Genomic DNA, 18,236 nt, shown 5'->3' with positions numbered 1-18,236 from the left:
GATATCTGATGCCCCTCTCCGTCAGCCACTGGGTCAGGGGCTGGCAAACCCTCCTTCGAGACAGTGTGAGACCCGACAGGTCCTGAAACACCTTGACCGTGTCTCCTTCGAACTGGATGCTCCCCAATCGCTTTGCCTTCTCCAGGACTTCCATTTTCTCCCTGTATTTGAGGAAGCGGAGCACAATGTAACTCGCCCTCCACCGCCTCCTCCTCTGTGGGTTCTTTCCAGTTGAACTTCTTTTCCCCCTTCCAGTGTGAAAAGTTGGTTAATCAGGCCTTGCACCTTCCTGCTGACGTCGGCCGCTGTCTCGTCCTTCTGTTCTCTCACCCCAGGATACGCATATTCCCTGTTTTCGAGGTCATCCAGTTTCAGGAGCATGTCTTCCTTCCTGGATTCGAGGTTCGTTAATCTTGGCTCATATTTCATGTCGAGCAGGTCCACCTGTAAATGGTTGTTTCCATATCCTCCATCTTATCTTCCAATTTGTCCACCCAGCATGTGAGGTCACCAATTGAAGCCTGTATGTCTGTCCAAATTGCCCTGATTTCAGTAAAGATATCCTTCAGGTCCTCTCTGGTCGGGCCGGGACCAGTGAGCTCCCCCGTCCGCCATCTTATCTAGCGTGTACGGGGGCTCCCCCATGTCCTTCCTCGAACTTCTGCTGAAGCGCTGCAGTAACACGATCCCTATCAGCGAACTCTCCCTTAGCCGGCCTGGGCTTGCTGCTCTCTCCAGTGTGGGTTGGGGCCCAGGCGGCGTCACACCCACGGGTTGACCCTCCACTTGCCACCAGTGTGTCCGTGTGGGCCCACCAAACCCCCCCACTTTCCAGGTACTCCGCACACCACAGGGCCGGTGCTCCTTGGTCTGCGCAGGACTCCTCTGTCCCCTTCCACCAGCCTCTCCTCTAGATACGGCACCTACCACCCCGATCGCAGGCCAGTGCCTTCCCATTCCTGGGGTGGTGCATGGTGTGTTGTGTCTTCACTGGAGCATTGGGCCACCACCCTACTATGTTACTACTTGGCCCTTTTATCTCCAGCAGCCCGGGTCTCTTGGTGTGGGGAGTCTTCACCGGTTTCCGACCTTTCAGGGCGGGTTCAGGACTCTTCTCCGGACTCTTCACTTAGGCGCATACTCAGGGTTTACTCTCCCTGCAGGAGACAGGTTCTGTGGCCCCTCAGGTGCCGTGGCCCACTCCTCGCCGGCCAGGCTGCCCAGAGACACGTCCATATGAGGTGGGCCGGCCTATTCAATGAGGGCTCCCTCAGCATGGGCCCCAGAGACGTTTAGCGCTGTGGCTCTGTCCCTTAATACGAGCCGAACTGCTGCTCTCAATGTGGAGGGGGAGGTGGAGCCTCACTGCCGTCCGTCTCGCGATGCAAGCTCACGATGAAGCCTGTGTTAGGTGCTGGCCGCTTGGGGTACTGCGGCCAGCTCCCTCTCCCTGCTGATTCGCGGCTCACCTCCTGTCTCGGCCTCACTCCAGGAACCCGCTGCGGCTCTCTGTGGTTTCCGTCCTGCCGGCAGGACCCACTGCTGCTTGCCTGGTCTCGCCTGGTCTCTACTTCCAGGCCCGATCTGTGCTCCTCTTCTCCACCTCCATCACGGCTCCCCTAAGCACGTTGCTGGACAACAGCGGTGCTCCTCACCAGCTGCACCTGGCCCCACTGCTCTGGGCACCCCGGGCACATCAGCCTCGGGGCTGGGGGGAAGGTATGTTATTAACCTCTAAGAAGACGGCATACAGCGGAGCTCAGTCTCCATGCGGCTTTACAAGGCTAATATGCCATACTTGTTAACTTTCTTGAAAGATAGTATGTGCTTGTGGAAATCTTTGCCAATCTCTTGGCTCGATGGGCTGAATTCAGTTCCAATTAATCTATTACTGAAGTTTCTATAAATATTTCAAACTCTTCCTATTTAGATTCCTGAGAGAGGGCTTCAAAACGTACAAAAGGACAGTCTTGGCTTTATATGGTGGGTTAATAAGTCAAGAATCTCCCAGTGACTGGTTACCAACCAGATTTGGCAAGGGGATTGGCTAGTTCGAATAATATAAGGTAATATAAGGTATCATTAAGTTACAATGTTACAGAATCTCAGCGTGTGGGTGGACCCACACTCAAAATTTAAAGGGAAACTTTGGCAGAAGACATGTTGGGAGCACCCCTTAGAAATGGGATGTGGCTCACATAGAGAGGGTACCTCGTCTGTTTATCAGCTCCCAACTTTCATCACTCCTATGCAGTTCTGGGATAGAGTGGCAACCAGATTAAAGCTAATTTAGTTCCTCGGGCCAATCATGGCACTATTCCGAAACCCCCAGTTCTTGGCAGCCTATAGTGGGAAAGCTTTTGAAAATTGGCAAAAAGGAAGATTTGAGTTTGCAGCATGTATGTCTAAATATGGGTCATTAAACTTTTGTAGAGACTTTGGGATTGGGAAGGGAGAAAGACTCTGATATTTTCAACTGAGACATTAGTTATTTCATAAAGAAATTAAACCTAAATTCCTCAGAACATTTACAAGGCTTGAAAGGTTGATATTCTCCATCACATCTACTAAAGGCATATACTCCAGAATGTATGATTTGCTATTTAGTCCTGAGGTAAGGACATCGGGACCCCATATTGCTGGCTGGAATGGAAATTTGGAGGAAAAGTGGTGAATAGGGATTGCAAGCCAATTGAAAGCTGTGCCCATAAAGTATCAGAATGTGTACAGAACAAAGAACACTTTTACAAAACTCTTTTTAGGTGTTAAAGATCTCAGATCTATTAAAGCACTTTTTTAACTAAACTTTTATTCGCTCAACATTGTTCGCTTACAAAATTAACTTTGTATTTCCATACAATCTTTTGCATAGCACATTTTCAATCGACATTACATACTGTAGTAACTGCAACACCTCCCCTCCCCTACTCCCACCTGCCCCCCAACCAGTTTCCTGCAAGCAGCCCCTTGTGTCCTGTAATTTGCGGCTCAGTCCTCTTCCTCCTCTAGTATCCCAAGCGCTCTCAGTCTCTTTGGGATGTATAGGTGTGTAATATCCTTGATTGCGTAATTTATGAAGGGTGACCAAACTTTGCTGAATTTCCTCAATGACCCCCATACTGTCGCCATCATTTTCTCCACATCCGCTGTGTCCCATACAGCATAGTACCATTGTATAATAGATGGCGGCTCCTGTTTCCATTGTTTCACTATGCACCGCTTTGCGGCCATCATTAAGTTTGTCCATAGCGTTTCAGCACTCCCACCCATTCTTTGTTCCCCCTCAGGCAAAGTGCTTAGGAGTACCTTCACTCCACCATGCTCCATGTCTACTCCCATTATTCCAAACACTTTTGATTTCATCTCCTGCCAGAAATGTTTAAGCTGCGGGCATCCCCACCAGATATGTTCCATCGTTCCCACTTCCCCACACCCACTCCAACACGCTGCTGATATTGAGTTGTACATTTTATGGAGTCTCTCTGGGGTGTATTGCCAATGATGTAGCAGCTTGCATTATAGCTCACAATGCTGTACCGAGGTGTATGAGATATGCCAGCCCTTTAGGGCTTTGTTCCATTCCTTGTCCATGAGCACCTTTCCCCTTATCTTCTCCCATTTGCCCCTCAGGCCCCATCCCCCCTCGTCCCTGCTTAACAAAATCCTATGTATCGCTTTGATCAGCCCCCTGCTGCTGTCTGTAGAGGACATTAGCTTTTCCCACTCTGTCTGTTCCTTTGTGGCGCCTCTACATCATTGCGGGGGCTCCCACCCAGTGTCGGAGTTGTTGATAAGCAAATTGGTACCCCTTTCCTTAGGCCTAGCTCTCTACTGCAGCTTTCAAAGGATCTGAATTGGGTTCCTTCATACAGATCTCTGATCTCCCTTATCCCTCCCTCAACCCATCGTGTAAACCTGTTATAGTCCTTTCCTGGTAAGGCAGGATTTCCAAAGATGGGAGTCTGCGGTGACGGCCACAGAGCCAAATTAAACCTCTTATTTAGGTGATCCCAGATCTTCAGGGTGTTCCTTGTGATTGGTTTTCCCATTAGCCCCTCTGGCCTGTCCCCCTTTCTCATCTTCAGTACTTTCCAAAGATGCTCTCATGCCACCGCTTGCTCCATGAACACCCAGTGTTTTTGATTCTTTGCCCTCCCCCACTCTGCCATAGCTCTCAGTTGCGCTGCCTAGTAGTATTTCATTATATTAGGGCTGCCCACTCCTCCAAGGGTCTTGTTCCTGAATAAGATTTTCCTCCCTATCCTCAGCTTTTTCCCCTTGCAGAGAAACCCCATGATGCACTCCTGAATGTCCTTCATCAGCCTCCCGGGACAGCCAGGGGAATCGCCTGGAAGAGATACAGGAGCAGAGGGAGCATGTTCATTTTGACAGCCACTATCCTTCCAAACCATGATAGGTACAACCCTTTCCACATTGCTAGGTCCACCTTAATATGTTTCAGCAGGGGTGACTAGTTTGCCCCAACTATTTGTTTTATGGAAGTCATCCGAATTGCTTACAGAAGTGTGGCTGTTTGGCTGCCATTCCCGCTGCTCCTCCTGGTATCCTGCTCGCCTTCTGCCTCTTTGAAAGTGGACGCCATCGGCAAGAGGAAGAACCCTGGTCGCCGAAAATCACCACGCCTGGAGCGTGACTGTATAATTCCTTCAGCTCCGCCCATCTGACCGCCCCTGACAGCCAGCGACTTCCATATTAGTACTGGTGCACACGCATCTCGCGCGCGCATCCAAAGTGCTTACGGAAGTGTGGCTGTTTGACTGGCATACCTGCTGCTCCTCCTGGTATCCTGCTCGCCTTCTGCCTCTTTGAAAGCGGACGCCATCGGCAAGAGGATGAACCCTGGTCGCCGAAACTTGGCAAGCCTGCAGAGTGACTGGAAATGTAATTTTGGACTTACTTTAAACATCAACCGTTTGAGACCGCGGGTTCCACGCAGGTCTCATTCTGTGTCTTGTGGTCTCTTGCGCAACTTTTTTGAATTGTGCTAAAGCAAACTTTCCTCTCCCTCTTGCAGTTCCTTCAGCTCCACCCAATTGCCCGCCCCCGACAGCCAGTCACTTCCATATTAGCACTGGTGCACGTGCATCTCGCGCACGCATCCAAAGTGCTTATGGAAGTGTGGCTGTTTGGCTGTTCGGGTGTAAGGGGTGAGGCAAGGCCGAGTTGAGATTTGATTTATATAGTATTTTTTGTGATCTTATATGGGGAATCTGTTATAACTGTCACTCATGCCCCACTTTATGTTTTGGCCACGATTTATAGTGTTACTGTCAACATCAAAACCACGTGTTAGAATTTATTAGGCATTGCGTTACGAGTGGCAATATCCTTTTTTTTTTATTTGCATAGCGGGATTGGTCCTGTAGTTTCTGCATTGTCATGTGTACGTCAACTGTTGTAACATCTAAATTGGTTTGTGGAAGTTACTGGGGGTGCACTTATTAGTTTCTACTATCAGCCGAATACGATGTCCTCGAGACTGCGCAGCAGGCCTATTGTTAATATGCCCTCCCAAAAGCAATCTGTAGCTGCGCCTAAGCTTGGGAGTAACCATGCGGCTCCAGTTACTCTAACAAATTTATTAGCTTATAGTGATACTATTGGCAATTCTGTTGAAGTGATGGATATATCACAGACTTCACGCATCCCTTACAATGCGGACACCATATGCCATGAAGTTTCTTTTACATATTCGCAGGCTGTCAATGAGCAATATACAAAGTCAAGTGCCCAACCACACGCACAACCATCGTTTGCACTTAATGAGGCAGTACAGATATCAAAGAAAAGCCTTCTGAGTATGTGTGAGGATGTGGCACCCGCCATGTTGGCTGTTATTGGGGAGGAACAACATCATGCCCCATCCGACATCTCTATCCTTGCACCTGCAGTGCTGGTGGAACTTGAAAAACGGGTACGCCTGTCAACAGGGCCCTCCACTCCGGTTACTGCAGCACCAGGGAAGATAGCAAATGTGCATTTGCACTGCAGTGAGGCTGTCTCCCCAATTGCCCCCTTCAATGACTCAAACAAAAACGTGCCTTTGAATGAATGGCCTGACATTGATCCACCAAATGATCCCAGTACTAGCAATTCACTGATTAAGGAAAAAATTCCTGTGATCTCAAATGATCAAAATTTGCGTAGCCCTTCCAAAATGAACGGTAACCCCTCTTCCCCCCCCCTTGGGGTTTGACCTTTTAAATCCATCTGAGGCCATGCAGTCATTAGAGGCCTCCTATCCCGTTCTATTGAGAGTGCTCAACTTGCTATATAGCGGTCACGACTACACCCATTATGAATTACGGGACCTGAAAGTTGCCCAATTTGAGGTCTTGTCAAAATTAAACAAATTAGAGGGCTACATTTTCGCTGAGAACTATAAGCGAGAAGGTGGTTGTGTAGCTCCCTTTAAAAAGTATACTTCCATTAAAGTATTGGTAGCAACACAAACTGCTTTTGTTGGAACGAATGATCAACAGACTTCTACACACAAACTGGGGGTCCCAATTTTCAGCTTCCCGCAAACATTTGCACATACGGTTGCTGGAATCTGCGATCCCGCTGTGGTTCAAATATTAACACACACTCAGCTATGCCAAAAGGTGATTCAAAACAGCGAAGAAATAGATCAACTACACCTTTTCCTTCAGGTGGAGGATATTGAACAGGGCACAGGATTGAAAACTGAACAAGGTAGTCCTAAACCGGGTGATATCTTTCACCCGGATAGCCCCTATGCCCTCACTATTTTTATTGAGGCTGAGGCGCAAAAAGTGGAGACCCAAGTGGAGGATGCTGAAGTGTATGACAACCCCAAAGAAAATCTCACTAGTCTTCCCTTTGCATCTAGGAAAGAAAAACGTCTGTACTTTTGCGCAGTGAAAAGAAAGGCAGATTGCCAAAGTGCGCAAATAGTGACAGGCAAAAAAATGCAAATAAATAACAAAAAACACCTAATGCCAACAACTAAAAAAAATGAGGTTGGAAAGGGTGCACAGGCTACAACCTTGCCCCCCAGTGTTGAACATGGTATAAATCTAGATTAACTTTCTGAGGAAAGTAAAAGGGCTTTGCAATTGGTTAGTGGGACTTTTAAAGAATCTATCAATAAATGTTTGGTGCCAAACACTTCAGGTACACTAATGGAAGGTGATTCCAAATCTCTTAGTAAAAGTGTGGCGTATGATCATGTAGCTAAAATAATTTCCACAAAACAAAGGGAATTTACCTCCAGTTTAACCCTTCCTCAACAAACACAGTTATCCATGTTCTACAAACCCATTGTCAACAAAAAAAAACAATTCAGGGATGTCCATACCAGAGGTGCTGGGGGAAGTAGTAACGATGGCTTCCAGTATACCTTTGACATCTCCCGAAACTGTGCTGAGTGATAAGCATGTGGGGAATGCCGCAGAGGCTACAAAAAACACCTTGAACTTGGATTTGGAAATTGATCAAATTCCTGTAGTGGATGAGTATATGATTTCTGCAAAATCCCCCCATCTGACAGAAAAGTCCATAATATGCCCTTCTGGGAGTGAAACTAGGATACCACCTTCTTTTACTATCATGGGTTGGCTGAGCAAGGCAGAAATAAATGGGGATAAGCAGTTAAATCGATCATTTATATTACAGGCTTTGCATAAAATCCCAGCTTTGAGAACCTTAATATCGAGTGATATTGAATGAATCACACTTCCGGCGTTCAATAATCACTGGATGGTGTTCCAACTTCAATCTGTAATCATAGCTTACTTGTTGTGGCAGTATGAGAGAGAACTTAAGTAGATCGGTCTAATCCCGTTTCAATTTGATACCATAGAGGAAGCTATTGCTTTTAACGAAACTCCAGAAGAAAAGCCAAAGCTGGTAGCGAAAAACGACACTATGGCATCACTGAATGTGGCACCTCAGGTGTCTGAGATCACTCAACTAGTGGCTCTTTCTACCCTTAGTAAAGATTGGTCTTGGTTGTCCTCACTGGCAGGTATTGCAATGCCACCTGAAAACATAATAACCACATAGTATCAAATCTTGTTTCTTGGAACTCATGTGGCCTTATAAATCTGCTCACATGGACCAAAGCTCTTATTCCAGATGAAATTATTGACATTATACTGTGTCAAGAAACCATGTGTGGTTATAAGTTCAAAGTACAAGGTTTTACTGCCTTCCATGCGGAGGCCCTTCCATGCCCGTTTGGGAGGCCATTTGGTGGCCTAGCAATATTTTTTAACACAAATATAATGATTACTACAAAGCTAGTGCATAAGTCTCCGGCAATATTAGCGGTACTGGTCTCTTTCAGGGAAAAACATCATGATAATTATTGAATAATTTCTATTCATCATAATCTGTTACAGCTTAAAATAGAAGCACTATTTACCGATCTAGCATCGATTTTTGAGGATGTTACAGTCCGGTTACCTGCATGCAAAATATCTATAGGGGGCGATTTCAACGCCTACTGCGCATATGCGGATCACACATTATTTCGCCCAGATGACTCTGTCTCTCAATCCATAGCTGTTGCGCGAGGGGAACTATGGATTGCATTTTTTGCTAATTGGGAAATCGCATTTGTCAATTTTCTGACATCACCCCCCCAGGTCACTTGGAGAAGAGGTTTAAAAACTTCATGTATTGATTTTTATGCAGTATCGGATAACATGAGAGAATACTGCAGCGAGATAGCTATAACGGAACCAGGTGTTGGGGACCATTTAATGTTGGGTATGACAGTTCAAGCAAATGTTTTGAAGTTAAGGAGTGACGCATCCAGGACCTATTAGTAGGCGATCGACCCGGGATCTCGCTACGATGAAACACCTATCTTTGCGATAAAATCAATACTATGATTGACAATCATATTACATCTGACAAAGAAATTGGGGCATCTTTTATGACACTGCAACAAAGAGTCATGCGACACCCCTATATAAACAACACAGCAATTGAGAAGCTGGTGCAAAATCAAAATCAAATGAAAGTAACTCACCCCCAGCCTTATTGTAGGGAAATTCAATTGGCCAAACGCTGGAAAAATGCTGAAATACACAAACTAAAAGCAGAATCCGCATTGCCCAGCAAATTTCTCAAAAGGAAGAAAATCCTCTGCAATGCATGTATAAACAAATGCCTACATTTCAAATGCCACCTTCACAACTTGGCGAATCAGAATATGATTGTCAGTCTCTGCCGCAACGATAGACGTACCACGTGGGCGTTGCTCAGGTCCAATACTCAAATCACCATCATCGATCAAACCTCCCACATTACGGCGGAGGTATGGACAACTTTCTTTGGGACCAAGTTTAAGCTACCAAGCAGGTTTTCCAAAAAGGGAGAGCTCCCCTGCGCTCTATCATCAAAGCTATTTAAGAGTTGGTCAATTGAGGAAGTAATGGTTGCTATTGGCGCACTAAATTATTCACAAGGAGCAGGTCCGGATCGTATCCAACCATGTGTTATCAAACGGAATCCTACTTTTTGGGCATTGATTCTAAAAACACAATTTGACAATATTCTATTAACTTCTCGGATACCCGTATCTTGGCCCAACTCGATAGTGGTCCCTATTTATAAAAAGGGAAGTTGAACGGATCCCAACAACTTTCAGCCAATAGCCTTGATAGATGCTGCTGCGAAAGTCTTCTCAATTCTTTTACTACAAGAACTTCAGGCCCATATGAAATCTCAAAAAATCTTGTCACGTTTTCAAATTGGCTTTGGAGATCAAATGGGCACAACCTTAAATGCATCAATTCTGACCCATCTCCTTGCCAAATCAAAAGTTTCTAACACAGGCCCCTTGTACATGGCCTCAATTGATCTCACTGCGGCCTTTGACTGTGTTGTTCGCAGTCTATTGTGGGAAAAGATAAGACGGTTTGGTATCCCTAAACATCTAATTGCACTTATATACAAAATACATCATAATACCGCTTATTTGGTGCGGATTAACAGCTCTGGTGAAAAAACTGACCCGATACTCACGGAGGTGGGGGTTAAGCAGGGTTGCAATTTGGCAGCGACCCTGTTTAACCCCTACCTCTGTGACATAGAGGAAATGTGGGCTACTGAAATCAGTTGTCCCGCAAGGCTGGGTCATCTAAAGCTGCAATGGCTTGCCTTTGCGGATGATATCCTGATCGTTGACCGCACTCCATTTGGGCTGCAAATAAAGTTGAATCTGTTCGCTTCATACCTTTTTGCACACAACTTGCAGTGCAACGCCAATAAATCAAAGGTGTTTATATTTCAAAATTGTAAGAGGAAGGTTTCAACTCAGAGGTGAACGATTGACAGCATTTACATCCCATGTGCATTATCTATTAAATATCTGGCCTATGATTTGGTGGATGCCAATTCTGCCAAAATGTGGAAGGATGGTCTCAATAAAAGGGTGAAAGCATTATAGACCCAAACGCGCATTGCCTACACTAAGTATTGCAAATACTCAATGGGTCATTTGATTGAATTTTATACACTTAAAGTTGAAGCTATAATCTTGTAAGGAATAGACATGTGTATAACAAATATTGACAATGTCCTAGACGAATTGCAGGGGGGACTTTGGAAAAATACATTATAACTAGCGTAATCCTTGCCAAATACACTTATTAGACAGGAACTAGGTCTCACTTCCCTGTCCACAAGATTCCACTGGCAGTTGTTGGCTAATTTAGCAAAAATGTTGTTCCGACCTGATAATTCATTGTATGAAAACTTGGGAAGAATGATTACGGAGTGCAATCCGCCTTCAATGGCAAAGTATTATGATTGTATGGTTGATCTGCTAACATCAATTGGGCTTACTCCAGATGATTTAGAATTTAGTCAACTATATGTCAAAAAACGCCTATTCGAACATGATTGGTGCAATACTGTTGAGTCCATTTCTGAAATTAAGTTTCATGGGGAATCTGCTAAGTTTGCATTAAAGAGGTTGCCTCGCAGGTCATACATTCTGTGGTTTCCTTGTAACAAATTGCGGGATGTATACCTACGATTCAAACTAAATCAAATCCCAACATATGGAAGAATCAAGAGTTGGCGTTCTAAAACTTGAGTAGATGGCAAAGATAATTGCCGATTTTGTAAATTAAATTTACAGAAAGAGACGACCAAACATTTGGTACTCTACTGTATATATTTTGCAAAGCTGCGTACCACATTCTTTGGATCAAAAACGTTGGGTACGACTGAAGCAGCCAGGGAATGGCTCTGGATTGTATTTATGTGGGGTAATTCCATAAAGACTATTATGGCATTGTCAAAATTCCTCTTGATTATTAATGTGGAACTGGAAACAATAAACAATGAATGTTGAAGGGGAACCACATGGTCTAATAGCTGTAAAGTCATGTACTGGGAAATAGGAGAATATGTTTGGCTTGTTGTATGATGTTTCTATAGTTCTGAAAGAGACTATGGCAGGCAAAAGTGGTGACGCTTATGTGCTGGTAATATAAAGGCTTCGCTGGGTTTGAATAGCAATTGTTGTCATGTTGTGTCTTGACATTATGAAAGCTATGAAAACATTGTTGATGAAATTTGTATTTAAGCTTTTAATGCATTTTGCTTTGATGAATTTTGTATGTAAGCTTTTAATGTATTTCCTTTTTAATGTACTGTTGTAAAAGTTGGTTAATCAAACTAAAAACAACTAATAAAATTTTTTTTAAAAAGGAAGTCATCTGGTTCACCCCAAGATATCTAACTGGTCCTGTGCCCACCTGAACTGATTGTTTTCCAGCTGCCCCCTTTCCCTGATTGATAAGTTTAGGATCTCTGAGTTTGCAAAGTTCACTTTAAAACTGGACACCTCAGAGAAAGCCCTTATCGCCTCCATTATTGCTGGCAGTGAGGTCTCCGGCTCAGTGATCATCAGGACCATGTCATCGGCAAACATGCCTATTTTGTGGTGCGCCTTAGCCCACCTGACCCCTCGTATCTCCCTATTCTCCCTTAGCCGCTGCGCAAAGGGTTCCATCACCAGAGCGAAAAGTAGCGGGGAGAGTGGACATCTCTGCTTTGTTCCTCTTCTTATCGAGAATGGGCTGGTTAACCTCCCATTCACTATGACCTTAGCTTGGGGATTCTGATAATTATCTTGCATCATTCTCAAAAAATTAAGTCATATTCCCACCTTTCTGAGTGTTTACTCCATGAAGGCCCAGTTGACGCGGTCAAACGCCTTCTCGACATCTAACATTAATAAGCAGGTAGGTGTGGCACTCCCCCCTCTCTCTGCCATATCAATTATGTGTAGGACACTTCTTACATTGTCAAACGTGTTCCGAACCTGAATAAACCCGTTGTGTTATTGCCTTTTGCACCTCTTCGCTTGTTATGGGTTCCTATAGTTGATCTTTTTGCTCAGGAGATAATCTTGGCCCTTCCCAGCCTGCTAGGTATGCCGTTTTGTCAGTCTAGAAATACGGATACCTCTACTTTGAGACCGCAAATGCATTTTGGTGGCCGTGGACCAACCGTCTCATGCACGATACGACAGAATATAGGTTTTTGAGTTTGCCAATGAACGGCCATTTTGATGTAGCAAGAATTGCCATTTTGTTTTCTAACCATTGCTCATTGCTTTCTGTTCCTATTGCTTCGCAGTATATTTTCCGCTTACACTGCTCGACTGTGGAACATTGTTGTTTGTATGTGAAAAGGACAAGGCCGCAGGGCCATGAGGATAACAAGAGTTCGCTGAAACACAAACGTAGGCAGCGCCAGGAAGAATGCCCGGCTCCCTCCCGAATGTAGCCTTGAAGCAGAGCTGCAGGGCATTTAATCATTTCACAGCTGCCAGCCAGTCTCGTTATATGGTAGAATATGTTAGAATAATACCGCTAAAGGCTTCAATTATGCTGTTCTAACGGCCCCCCTTTGCTGAGCCCGCTAGAGCATGTCGGCTCCCAGGGCGCGAATAGCACCTGATAGATAGCAAGGTCCGGAATGCAACTCCCCCCGTATGTAGTTCGCTTCCAAGAACAGAAGCGCCGTGTTCTATTCAATAACCGAAAGATGCCTTTGCACTCACAAATTGCAAATTGTTACTAGAATAGATGTTTGAAGGTTTCATAGTGGTCGGAGATGTCCATCATCACACCAAGTTCAAAGAAACCCAATAAAGGGGGGGTGTTAACCATGTCATAGCTGATTGTTTGATATGCATTTTGTATATATGTAACTGATGTACGTAATTCACTCTCTTGCGTCCCTCGAGGTCTAGAGATACACGTCGCGGGGCGTGAGACCGAGTTGGCCAACTGAGACTTTTGCTTTGCAATAAAACCCTAGCTTTGGGAATACAACCTCGTGTCTGGCGTCTCGATGGTGTGTGGTGATCCGCCTTGTTTCCATAGACGTCAGGGTCCCCCAGGGGCCCCTTTCAAGATGGCGCCCGAATAGGGACCCTCCCCCACTTGTTCCTTCGGGTAACTTTGTAATTGAGAAAGGCAGAGAACGGCGAGAACGGGACGATCGAGCCGGGATCAAGAGGTGTTCGGGGCGCCCTGTAAAAGTGATGAGAGACTCCTTTGCAGATCTGCACACATCTGATCCCTGATCGACGTGCCTGGCTAGAGAACAAGGAGGCGAGGGTCCCGAAACGAGGCGGAAGCCAAGAAACGCAGACACAACGTCCTTTGGTGCATCAGTATACAGACGACTTGATTTATCAGGTGAGTCATTCCCCGATTCAAAGCATCCTGATATTGGTTGAGAGTTGACTTTGCAAAATCAAACGCCCTAGGTAAGGTTGATTAACCAGGGGGAAGGTTGAAACATGCCTGGGGTATTGTCCACCCTAGCAGGGTTTTTCCGCTGTGGTAGACAATCTTTGGAAGATGGCCAAATTGTACCACCTGGGGGAACGCCGGCGTATGAGATGTATGTGAAGTATGGAGTGGGTGCGATAATATTCTGTGAGACTTGGCATAGGCAAACCAGAAAGCAACAAGACCATCAGTGGCCGATTAATAGTAGTTTTGAGATGGCGAGGATAGATAACTTGGAAAGGGTGTTGATAAGAAAGAAAGCGCGTCCCGCAGCATTTGAGACTATTAAAGACTGGAGAAAGGAAGCAATGCTCCGATTTAAAAGCAGAGCAAAGCATGCGCGCAGGCAGAAATCAAAAGGTGAGGTAGCAGAAGAAAAAGAAGAGGAGGAGTGGACTGAGAGTCTAAGAAGGGCAGGCAGGCGTGACCAGTTGAATATAGAAAAGATATACCCACAGCAAGAATTACACATGGCAGATGAATTGATAGAAAATATATTGACCCATACAAAACAAGGCCCAAGATCAGAGGTAAGACCAGACACGTCAGTAGCTATTGCCCAGACCCCGCCCGTAGCCCAAGCTCCCCCTCCGGTAGCTCAAGCCCTCCCACAGCCACAGACCGCGCACGTAACACTTCCTATTAGCCAACCAGGCCCACAACAGACACTCCCTGTTCCCATTGTCCCATCCGCACCTCCCGCCTTAGACACAGACTCGGTACCGTCCGTTCCTCCCGGGGTTGAAGTTGAAACCGCGGGGGCAAGAGGCGGGACCGACCAAAGGGAGTGCACGAGGGTATCCGCAGCGCAATCAGCAAAGAAAGGAAGGTGGAATTGCAGCAACAGGCAGAGATGTATATAGACGGGAATGATGGGACGGCAACATTGGCTTCGATATATGACTTTCGTAGAAGCAACGAAAGACAGGTAGTGTTGGAATGCATGGGTGAATATTTGGTGGAGAAATGGAAAAAGCTAATTGGGAAATTACCACCGCAGCGATTTTTAGATTTGAATGCATTAGCACGCTGTAGGGAGAGGGATGAAGAAGTGAGAGAACATGTGTATAGACTTTTTGAGCTTAGAGATGAATTAGATAATGATTATGTCGAAACATTTACTGCATCTGTCAAAGTGTTTACTACACCCGCGTACAGGAGTAGGGAAGTCGGGAGACCTGGGAAGGGGGAAAAGGGGTCGCATAATAAATGGCAGCAGTTACCATCGCCGGGGCAGAAGGAGATGGTGAACGAATTATCGTTGCTAAAACAGGTGGGGGCAGACTTGAAGGAATGTCTAATTAGAACACAGGTACTATTGCAGCAAGTAACAGAACATAATATAGGGCGAGGGAACGCACAGGAAGGAGTAGTTCGAATATGCATGGGGGAACAGTGGGGCCGAATCAGTGTGCATATTGTAAAGAGGAAGGACATTGGCGAGCGCAATGCCCGCATCTACAGATTAGAAATGGGTCTGGTCCGAGGAGACAGCATAGAGGACACCCAGGAGTGAATGGACCAAATAGGAATAGTATGCAGCAGCATCATAATAACGGAGGTAATCAAAACCAAGGCCAAAACCAAAGTGCCCCAAACCAGAGTCAGGGACAGCAAAATCAACAATATGGAAATCAGAATGGGGGAAATAGAGGGAAGAGTGGAAATGTTTTCGATACACAGCCAAACACGTATTACAGTAATAGTAATGATTACACATCGGACGATGTGTTATTTCCCCAATAGGACAGCCCAGGACAGGGGTCGGAACCAGTGTCTATTCCGTGAATCAGAGAGGACCCTACGTAGAAATGAGAGTCGGGAATGAGGAGCACTGCTTTCTTGTAGATACAGGAGCACAGAAGTGTTCAATAGACCATCACTTGGTTCTGAATATACCACTGTCAGGGCAAAAGAATATTTCCGTAGGGTTCGCAGGTACACCAGTCATAAACCCAGTGTCCAAACCAGTCCCAGTTACCATAGGACCATTTACCGAACATTGTCCTTTCCTTCTAACAGAAAATTGTGGAAAAATTTGTTGAAAAAACTAGGTTCTGTTATACATTGCACAGCAGACGGAGTGTTTCTAACGATATGGCCACACGATGCCCCTATGTCAGAATTCATGTCCGAATCGTTACCAGGGGAACTAAGTAAAGTACCAACCTGTATATGGGCAATGCATGACAACGATGTGGGATGTTTAAAGATAGAGCTAGTAAAGATTATTTTAAAAGAAGGTGTTACCCTACCGCGAATACCCCAATACAAAATTTCGGTTGAAGGTGAGAAAGGATTGAAGAGTATTGTTACTGATTTGGTGAAATTAGGGGTAATAGAGGAAATCACAGGCAGTACATGCAACAGCCCGATTCTTCCGGTTTATAAAAAAGGAGGTAATGAGGTAGCATACCGTTTCATAATTGATCTACACGCATTGAATAAGGTAGTAGATCCGCAATTTCCTCTAGTGCCAGACGTCACTACAATATTGACAATGATACCTGTTTCAGCAGAATATTTTAGTGTAATAGATTTGAAAAACGTATTCTTTAGTATTCCAGTGGACAAGGACAGTAGATATTTGCTTGCGTTCACATTAGGAGGACGATCATTTACATTTACGCGGATTCCGCAAGGTTATACGGAAAGTCCAAGTATTTACAGTAGAGCATTAAAAGAACAGCTAGACCTGCTGGAATTACCCGTGGGTTGTGAACTTTTGCAATACATAGACGATTTATTGCTAGCTGTAGACACAGAGGAGATTTGTAAAGAAAGCACTGTATTACTACTGTCACACCTGGCGGCACATGGCCATAAAGCTAGTTTGAAGAAATTTCAGTATAATCGAAAGGAGGTGGCTTATTTGGGGTACCTACTTTCGAAAGGAGGGAGAAAACTAACGCCAGAACGCATAGAAAGTATTTCTTGAATGCCTATTCCAAAGACACAAAAAGGAGTCAGAGCCATGATAGGCATGGCTTCATATTGCCGACAATGGATTGGTAATTTTGCGTTAATTGTGAAACCATTAGTGAATTTAACTAGAAAAGGTGCGGTTATGCCTTTGCAGTGGGATGAGGAATGTCAGAGAGCATTTGATGGATTGAAAACTGCATTATGCTCGTCTCCAGTTTTAGGTACGCCGAACTATGAGAACATTTTTAGACTATTTGTGTTTGAAAGTGAAGAATGTGCATTGGCGGTTTTGACACAGGAACAAGGTGTAAGAAATAGGCCGTGCGGCTATTTTTCTTCTGCGCTGGACCCTGTAGCGCGTGCACTACCACGATGTTGGCGATCTGTCGCGGCGGCTGCTGCGTCAGTGAAACAAACGGAAGGGATGGTATTGGGGCACACTTTAATTCTGATGGTGCCACATGCCATAGACGTTCCATTAAATAGGACACAGACGCAACACCTCACCTCTGCTAGATTGACAAGATATGAGATTATCTTGTTTGCGCCCCATATCCAAATTATGAGGTGTAGCGCTTTGAATCTTGCAGAATTAATGCCACTAACCATAAAAGAAATTGGGAAGAATGAATCACCCCCCCACTATTGCTTAATGGTCACTGAGGAAGAAACCAAGGGAAGAGTTGATTTAAGTGATATTCCACAGAAATAGCCGGATGGAGAGTTATTTTGTGACGGCTCATGTTTTAAATTACCAGATGGCACGACAACTGCTGCATACGCTATCACTACCCTAGAGAGTGTTGTAGAAAGTAAAAGAATCCCCTATAATTCAGCACAAGCCGCGGAAATAATAGCATTAAACAGAGCCTTCGAGGTTTCTGAAAATTTGAATGTGAATATATATACTGATAGTACGCGTTTGGAGTGCTTCATAACTTTGGTCGACTCTGGGCTAAGAGAGGGTTTCTGACATCACATGGTGCCAGAATTCAACATGGCCCTTTGATTGTACGATTGCTGTCTGCACTCACGTTTCCAAAGCGCCTAGCAATAGTGAAATGCGAGGCACATAAAAAAGTAACATGCAAAATAGGAGAGGGAAACGCGTTTGCAGACAGAATTGCGAAACAAACTGCCACTGATTTGAATACCAAGATGATGACGGTTCAGACAGAGGAAGTACCCTGTATGATAGAAGATGGAGTTGCGACTGTCAAAGAAATACAGGCCGAGGCTATGGCCGATGAAATACAGGGATGGGCAGAGGGATCTGCTGAGTTGGATTTGGAGGGTTGTTGGGTGGACAAGGGAACTAGAAACTGGATGTTGCCAAATTCGTATGTGACTGCAATGGTCACAATGGCCCACAGCCCAACGCACATCTGTGCCAAGAAAATGACATAGCACCTTTCTACAGTATGGCACAATGTAAACATAAAAAAGAATGCAGAGAGGTTGGTGCAGAACTGTATCACGTGTTTACAACACAATGTA

The sequence above is a fragment of the Ambystoma mexicanum genome, chromosome 6p (assembly GCF_040938575.1).
Source record: "Ambystoma mexicanum isolate Mex_15411 chromosome 6p, UKY_AmexF1_1, whole genome shotgun sequence".
NCBI classification, from domain to species: Eukaryota; Metazoa; Chordata; class Amphibia; order Caudata; family Ambystomatidae; genus Ambystoma; species Ambystoma mexicanum.
Note: the sequence above shows the minus strand (reverse complement) of the source record.